The sequence below is a fragment of the Martes martes genome, assembly GCF_963455335.1.
Source record: "Martes martes genome assembly, chromosome: X".
Lineage (NCBI taxonomy): Eukaryota > Metazoa > Chordata > Mammalia > Carnivora > Mustelidae > Martes > Martes martes.
In genome coordinates, this window is record NC_137897.1 from 33,057,998 (window position 1) to 33,066,413 (window position 8,416).

At 53.7% G+C, this 8,416-nt stretch overlaps 1 long non-coding RNA gene across 1 annotated transcript; it reads right to left on the minus strand.

Moving 5' to 3' along the window:
- Positions 1 to 360: 360 nt before the first annotated feature.
- LOC308337210 lies at positions 361 to 8,204 on the minus strand. The gene is made up of 3 exons (XR_013966301.1): positions 7,830 to 8,204; positions 1,618 to 1,750; positions 361 to 1,002 (listed from the first exon to the last, which is right to left on the minus strand). It is a non-coding gene; the product is annotated as an uncharacterized lncRNA (long non-coding RNA).
- Positions 8,205 to 8,416: the final 212 nt, after the last annotated feature.

The following is an 8,416-nucleotide window of genomic DNA, read 5'->3' on the forward strand; positions in this document are numbered from 1 at the left end:
GTGGCCACTTCTCTGTGCCCTGAGAGAGGTGGACTTTGAAGTCTTTGTGATCACCCTACTGGGGCGCCAGCCGTTGGAGATGCTGATCTGCAGACATGTCTGGCTCAGGGAAGGAGTGCAGTCCCTGCGCACCGATTAAATGACACATCCCGGCAGTCCCCTTGGAGGACACCACTTGGGGGACCCACCTGTTTGTCATAATGAGAAAGAAAAGAAAGTTCAGAGCAAAAGTCCGGAAGCCAGGTTTACACCTGCGCAGTCCTACCTGAAAAGGGCCTTGAGCCATTAGCCCAGTCGCCTAGGTTTTGCTTCCTGCTTTGCCGGCCGCGTACAAATCAAGTGAGTTCAGGCAAATCTCTTGCCCCTCAGAGCTTCGGTTTTATTGTCCATAAAATATAAAATGAGTCTATCGCGTGGTACACAGGGTACCTTATAGCTACAGATGGTGACAGGGGGCAGGACTTTGAGAATCGGAATCACGAAGGGGAAGGGGAGAAGGGCCTAGAAGAGGTCAAAGAGGACCCCCCCGCCCCCCCGCCAGGTATCGAGAGTGTTCTGAAATCTTTGTCATGTGCTTAGAAGTGGCAGCCCCATCAGTGGCTGGGTGTCAGAGAAGTTCTTCCCTGGCTCAGTTTGGGACCCCGGATGCAGAACTGAGACAGGGATTCAAGGGCGAGCACCTTATTTGGGAGATGAGCACCAGACACACCAGGAGGGAGAGTGGGGAAGAGACACAGGGCGTCGGCAAGCCAGGGCCATTGTGGAGACGCTGAGATCATGTGCCTCAGAGTCCTCCCACCTGAGGGCGGGGAGCCGAGACATTTATACGGCGAGTCCTGTTGGTCAGAGGTGGACGGTTGCTCTGGGACATCAGGAGGGGTGTGACATCTCTAGGGCTTCTGGCCCTCGGCAGCCGCAGCGGGCAAGGAACACTTCTGGGCTTGAGGGATCCCCGAGATAAAGGAATGACGGACCCGGCGGTGGAAAATTGAGTGGCGTTCGCTAAAGTGAATATGGGCAAGATGCTCATAGCCGGACTCTGACAGCCCCCCGAAAGAGGCTGCCCCTCATTGCAGGCCGGAGGCCCCCGAGTTCGGGCCAGCCCTCAGCAGCAGGGGGCAGGTCTGCACGCTGGCCCCAAGTCCACCCTTGTGTGTGCGAGTTTCTAGCCTTTGGGAAGTAGCAGGGACAGCAATGCAGAAAGGGAAGACCAGCGGAGACAGATGGAGCTTCACACCCCCCAGGAAGTTCGGTATGCCATCCAAACACCACGTGCTCAGCCCCTTGGAGAGTGGGCGACCAGCCCGGTGAGTGGAAGCTTCTCTATGCCATGCCCCCTGCAGGGGCTGCTGTTCCCTGACTGTCAAGAGAGTGGCTGGTGGCGTTACCATGGCAACCAACAAGAACCCACCCAAGGATCCTCCGGTGATGGAAGGGACTGAATGAAGACCCAAGATTCTGGGGAGCGCGTCTCTACGGCCGGTGGCCAGAGCCAGAGAGAGCTGGGTTTCCTCACTCTTGGCGTTTTAGCTGTGACCCCTATCACACCCATACACACCCCGCCCTAAGCTGGTTGGGGCCCAGGAAAACACCTGTCACAATGTTGTGCCGACTTACCGTGTAAGCAGGAACACGTGGGTGTCTCTGTTTTCCCCGGCACAAAGTGATTCAGATGGTACCGGTTCCTTGGCCTCCACCGTGGGAGGCGGCAAGAGCTGATACAAGGGCGTCTCGGAGGCATTTGGAGCATCTTGAAAGAGAGAGGTTGTCAAGAATTCCTGCTATGAAATGGCAGAGTTCTCCTTCTCTTTTTTAATTTGAACCCTCATGCGCTTTCACATTGCATTTAAGATATTCCAAACCAGCAGCTGTTCTGAGACCACAAGCCATCCAGAGCCGCTGACCTCAAAGTTAAGGCAAAAAAAAAAAAAAAAAAAAAAAAGAAAGAAAGAAAGAAAGAAATCTGAATTAAAAAGAGATGCTCCTGACTTGTGGCCAGATTTCAGTTTGGCTCTTAAAAGCTTCCTCTCTGCGCCAGCTTCCTGCGCTGACCCCCAGGCTCACTGGGCTGTGAATTCCTTGCCATTACATATTGAAAACAGGAAATGAAGGGGCCTTTGGGTGGGGGGGATGGGAGAGCTTGAAACAACTTCAGAGAACAAGCTGATGAAGTCATAGATCTTATCTCCCTGCCTTTTCCATGTCAGGTTTCTTTAAAGATAAGGTTAGTGAATCAGAATGTTCTGCCTTTTTTTTCTTTCCCAAGATGGAAGGAGGGGAGGATTTCTTTAATACCCCCTTCCCGCCCCGTGTTTCCCAAGATAACCAGATGAGAGACATACCTAGATCATGAGCACGTGCCTGTGAAATGCTATTATAGGACGGTTTCCCCATCTTGGTCCCTGAGGGCTGGGGAGGAGAGGGGGAGGAGGGAGGAAGCTTGGGAGGGAGGGGGCCGCTAGCCATCCGCCCGGGCCTGGTGTAGTTGTTGAGGGTGAGGATTTCCTTGTCCCTATTGGTTCATTAAGGTAGGAGTTCAAGCCAGAGGGGACGCTGTGGGCCTATGTCCCGTCTGTGCCGCAGAACCAAACGAAGGTGACTTCGGGTGTGTTTGGGTCCTGCCTGTGGGATGCGGGGACAGCCAGCAGGAACGCCAGCCCCATGGGGATATTCCTAAGCGAGGGGTTCCCCAGGCTGCGCTGACGGGGACAGCAGTGTTAAGGTGACAGCGGCTTGAAGTAGCCCAGGGGAACCTGTGTGAGGTGAGGGGAAGGCAGGAAGGCAGCCCAGCTGACCACTCAGGGCTGAGAGGTGAGGCCGACGTGATGAGCTGTGAGGGCAGACGTTGAGCGGGGCAGGGAAGGTGGGAGAGGCAGGGCTGGGACAGCTCGGGGGACTGGAGACCTTAGGGTGTAGTGGCTAAGGACATGGGCTTTGGGACCAGCAGACTTCAGTTCCAGCCTCAGGCATGTGACCCCGGCCTCGGGTTTTGGTGGTGGGTTGTAGTTGTTCTTTTTTTTTTACCCCTCCTTTTCTGGTAAAATTGGTCAATACTTATATCGTTACGGAGATTAAACATGTTAACTTTTTTAAACAGTGCTTGAGGCTGTGAACTGTGCAGGGCGCTAGGAGGATGTATTTATGTAGTTCCAGCAAAATTGTGCCGAGGGAGGGGGGAGCCTGCCAGGTTAAAGGGAAAACACGCTAAGCTTATTTATGAAACAGCTTCTATGGCCTCTTGGTGAACCTAGAGAACAATTTACATCTGGCAAAGCAAACCTGCGATGAGCAAGACATTCTGGGTTTTGTGAGTGGTTTGGGGCAGCCCGCTGGGAAAGGAGGCCCCCTGACTCTCTTAAGCGGTAGACACCTGGCCTTGGCCCTGCCCCACCCTGCCAAGGTTGATGGATGTGGGTCAGGCCCTACAGAGGCCAGGCTTTCCCCTTGAGGCAGTTAGGGAGGAAGAACTTGCAGGAAATGAAGTAAGAGGAAGGGATCTGTGGGGGCAGGAGGGACTGGGGAGGGATGGCAAGGATAATACAGCAGGGGTTAGGGCAGGGGCGGTTGTGCAGTCCACAACCTGCACAGCTATACATAGGAGCCCAGGAGTGGGGATGTGAGAAGAAACAGAACAAATTAGAAAAGAAAAAGGTGACGGGCAGGGCAGCAGAGTGGGACTCAGGGGAAGGCTGTTCCAGGTTTGATTTCACAGGCAACCCAAGAGAACGGAAGGACTGTTGCTTTTGGAATTCTTTCTTCCACTAAAAGGCTTAACGTAAATGAAAAAGCACAGGCTACAAGCCATGTGCTTGTCCCCCAAACAGAAAAAGAGCAGATGAATTAGAATCTCTGAGAGAGGGACTCAGCAGATGAGTTTATAGTCCTCCTCCCCCTCCTGCCCCCTGTCGCCCCCTACTCCTCCCCTGGGAGCACCAACATGGGAGGAAGTTTCCTCCATGTACTGTCCCATCTCTGCTCATGGGTCCCATGTTCCCATCTCCCCCCATTCCCCAGGCCCTGGGGAGCGCGCTTCTGATTAGAGCAGAGCTCCCTAGGTTCACATTCACAGACGGCCTTTAGCCTTTAAAACCTCCTTCCAGGGCCGCCTGGGTGGCTCAGTCGGTTGAGCGTCCAACTCTTGGTTTCGGCTCAGGTCATGATCTCATGCGTCGTGGGATTGTGCCCCGCGTCAGGCTGCTCGCTCAGCGGGGAGTCTCCTTGAAGATTCTCTCCCTCTGCCCCCCCCACTCGGGTATGCACGCGAGCACCTTCTCTCTCTCTCTCTTTCTCTCTCTGTGTCTCAAATAAGTAAATAAATAAATAAATCTCTAAAAAGAAAAATTAAAAAATCAAACCTCCTTCCAGTTAAGCAGAAGCTTCCAGATGAGGCCTGTTGATGAACTTTCTAAAGGCATCTTGGAGCAGCCTGGCATTCCCACTGCACCCCTGGGAGCCTTAACACCCAGCTCACGGGTTCAGGATGCCGCCACCACCCATGTCCAAGGAGAGCTGGGATGGCTCTTCAGCGACAGGGGCAATGGGCTCCAACCTTGTCAGTGGGTCTCATCCTTGGCTGCCCATGAGCATCACCAGGGGACCTCCACAAATTCTGTGCCCAGTTTCCATCCTGAACCCGTGGAATTGCAGTCTCTAGGCATGGGGACCAGGCACCTGTCTTTGTAATTGTAATTGTAACAACAGGTAATTTTAACAACAAACTCCTACTGTAAGAACTTGGGTGACTCCAAGCAACAACTCACAGCCCCCCTCCCAGCCTCCATTGACCCACCAGCAAAACAAGGGAATTGGATTTTGTAGTCTGTGTGTCCTGTGAGTTCTGGGATTCTGCAACCCTGGGATAGAGCGGCAGCTGAAACACCTGTAGACATATACACATGAGTGCATAGGCCCTACACACACACACACACACACACGCGCTCACACATTCACACCTTCCTTTCCTGCTCTGCCCTACAACTTTCATCTTGTCCCTCCCAATGTAAGAAATCCTTGATCTCAGCTACCCCCTTCCTCCCCAAAAAGGCTGTCAGAAAATTCTAGAAACATTCTAGATAGAAGATCAAAGGTCAGAAGTTCTGAGTCAATAACAAAAGGGGGAGTTTGCTGCAGACGTGGGCTCCCAGCTTCTAAGTGCCTTGGATGCCCCCTCCCACCCCTCTGACTGATCCTGAAAAAACTAGTCTCTAGAAGATGAAGTTAGTTGTCTAAGGTCAACTCGGGTAGTTGGTGGCAGAGGGAGGGGAGACTCAGGACCCAATTATGGTCTAAGGACTTTTTGCATCAAGATGACCCAGAAAGTGGCTGTAAATTCATGTTCCTGGGCTCCACCCCAAATTTTCATGTGTCAGCCTCCGTGTGTGTGAGGAGGGGAGGAATCTGATTTTAAATCTGCTCCCCTGTAAGCCCAGAATGTTCCCACACTACCACCTTGATAGCAAGGAAACTGGCCTGGTGTGCTGGCGGCCAAGTAACCCAGGGCCCACATGTGTCCCCTCCCTTTAATCCTGACACCTGGGGCAAATGTCGGACTGGCCAGGCCATGCTCAAGGCTCGTCACTCTCTCCTAGAGGAGTGGGGGTGTGGGGTGGGGCGGCTCAATGTCCAGGGGTGGGAAGGCCATAATGGGAGGAGCCTGACCCAACTGTGCCCCAAACCTGGTGCCTGATTGCACAGCCTAAAGTCTCCTGGCCATTACCCCAGGCTGCCCTCACCAGGAGCCCACACACCAGATGGACTCCTGCACTGGTGGGGCGGGAGGGGGGCACCCCAGTCAACACGTGCAGTCCAGCCTGGCAAGAACGGCAAGGCCACGTTCAGAGGTCCAGATGTGGCACAGGTAAGACTAGCTTGTCGTCCAAGGCAGATGGGCTGTCATTCCCTGTTTTGTGGCTCAGCAGATGTTAGATCTGCTGGGTTTTGACCCTGTCCCCAGTATAATCTGTCAGTGCAACTTTAAGCTCAAGGGCGCATACTGCAGAAGAAGGTGGTGGTAACAATTGCGGGTGGCATGAACGGAGTGCCAATCGTGGGTCAGGCTCTGTGCCAGGGGCCTTATGGACGTTCCCGCATTTGATCCATCTGGGTGTGGTAAGCAGGATAATGTCCCACAGAAATGTCCACATCCTAGTCCCTGGAATCTATGAGTGAGACCTCATCTGGCAGAAGGGGCATTGGGGGTGTGATTGAGTTAAGGACCTTGCGATGGGGGTTATTAACCCGCACTGTCTGGGTGGGCCCAGCGCCATCCATCACAAGGGTAGAAGAGTCAGAGTCAGAGGAGGAGTGAGGACGGAGACAGAGATCAGAGGGGGCACAGGATGTCACGCTGCTGACTTTGAATATGGAGGAAGGGGCCACAAGCCAAGGAATGCTGGGGATCTCTAGAAGCTGGGAAAGCAAGGGATCAGATTCTCACCTACCCACCCCCCTCATCCAGGAGGAGAACAGTATTGCCAAGACCTTGATTTTAGGGGTGCCTGGGTGGCTCAGTGGGTTAAAGCCTCTGCCTTTGGCTCTGGTCATGATCCCAGTGTCCTGGGATCGAGCCCGCATTGGGCTCTCTGCTCAGCAGGGAGCCTGCTCCCATCTCTCTCTCTCCGCCTGCCTCGCTGCCTACTTGGGATCTCTTCCTGTCAAATAAATAAATAAAATCTTAAAAAAAAAAAAGACCTTGATTTTAGCCCAGGGAGACCCTGTTTGGAATTCTGACCCCCAGCACTGGAAGGGAAGAAGTTTGTGTTGCTTTAAACCACTGTTTGCAATACGTTGTTAGAGCAACAGTAAGAAACGCATCCAGTCAGGACTCCCACTTCACAGATGAGAAAATGGAGTCTCAACGATTACTCTCTCTGCCTCCCTGGTTCCTGACTGTAACCTCCCACTTCTGCCCTTTGTCCGGCTGTGAACATTTCTACAGCCAACATGGTCTCCTTTGTTTTTGCACCTCCCACTCAGAGCCCAGTGCCTGACCACGGTGAGCCCCGCGCTGACAATGCTGGAACCAGTCAGTGCATAGCAGCAGGCGAGCCAACGGTCACCCCCATAGCCTGGCTGGTCGGGGTTTCGAGAACGGCTGGAGTGGGAGGCTACCTTTCTGTTGAAGAACCTGGACAGGAAGGGAAGGGGCAGTACAGGGAGATAAAGGGAGGTGGGGAGAAGGAGGGAAAGCAAGGGAAGGAGAAATTTAAAGAGGAGAAGGAAGGAGGGAGGAGAGGGAGAGGAAAGAGCGGGGAGAGAGAGAGGTAGGGGAGGAGGGCATGACGGAAGACAAGGGAAAGAAAGAGGAGGAGGAGGGCAAATGAGAAGGGAGAAGAGGCTTGTTCTTAAGAGCCCGGAAGGGTCACTAGCTACACAGACAGCCTCCAGTTCGTGCGTTTCCCTGGTGCTTTTCCTGAAGCCAAAGACTCCACCTGAACCAGCGAAAATGCAAAGCCCCTGAAGTGTGCCGAATCTACCACCCAGGGAAACCTGTCTCCACTCGGAGCCAAGGAGACCTTGTCATCCAATAGAAAGGGGTCACAATCCAGATGAAGCATTTCCAAAACCAGAAGGGCTTGAAACCTAGCCTGAAATTGGGGCGTGTCAGCTGACAAAGCATCTCGCCCCCCCCCCCACCCCGCCACATGCACTCGGACCTGCTCTGCCAGGCCACAAAAGGGTAGAGCCGCAGCCTCCCTTCTCCGCCTTTCCTTCGCCCTCAGGCTGCTGTCCTCCTTTGTCCACACTGGATTCTCAAGCTTCTCCCAGAGACCGGGGGCAGGGCGGGGGCAGCCTGTTCCCGTCTCCCAGAGGTGAACCTCTTTACTCACCTCCTGCCAGGAGCCTCCTTCCAGCCACGGATGGGTCAGGATGTGACTGGAGAACCCAGGTGTACAAGGGCAATTGCCCAGCGGATCGGTTGAAAGCAAAGCTAGCTCTAGAACACAGTAGAAATTTCTTTCTTTCTCAAGGAACATCCATCCAGCAGGTGACAGGGGCCAGGACTCTGCTTCACACAGTCACTGGGGGACTCAAACCAATGGGGAGCTCGGTCACCCTGAGACGAGAGTTTCTAATTCCATTGGTTAAGGGTGAGACATGGACACAGAGCTGGGTGTTTTGTTTTGTTTTGTTTGATGTTCCCCTGGTGACTTTAATGGGAAGACAGAACTGAGACACTCCTGTCTTCCCACATCACCCAGGGCGCCAGCGGCCAACCCCCAAATAGAGGAAACGGAAGAAACAAATCAAAGGGCCACGTGGGAAGTACTTATGGGCCAGGCCCAGAAGGGAGACACCTGACTTCTCTCTCTAGCTCATTGGCCACAAGTCATCACAGGGCCACATTTCACCCCCAGAGGGCAGCTGCGACATGGAATGCAGCCGGGTGCCCAGGAACAAAGCAAAATGGGTTAGG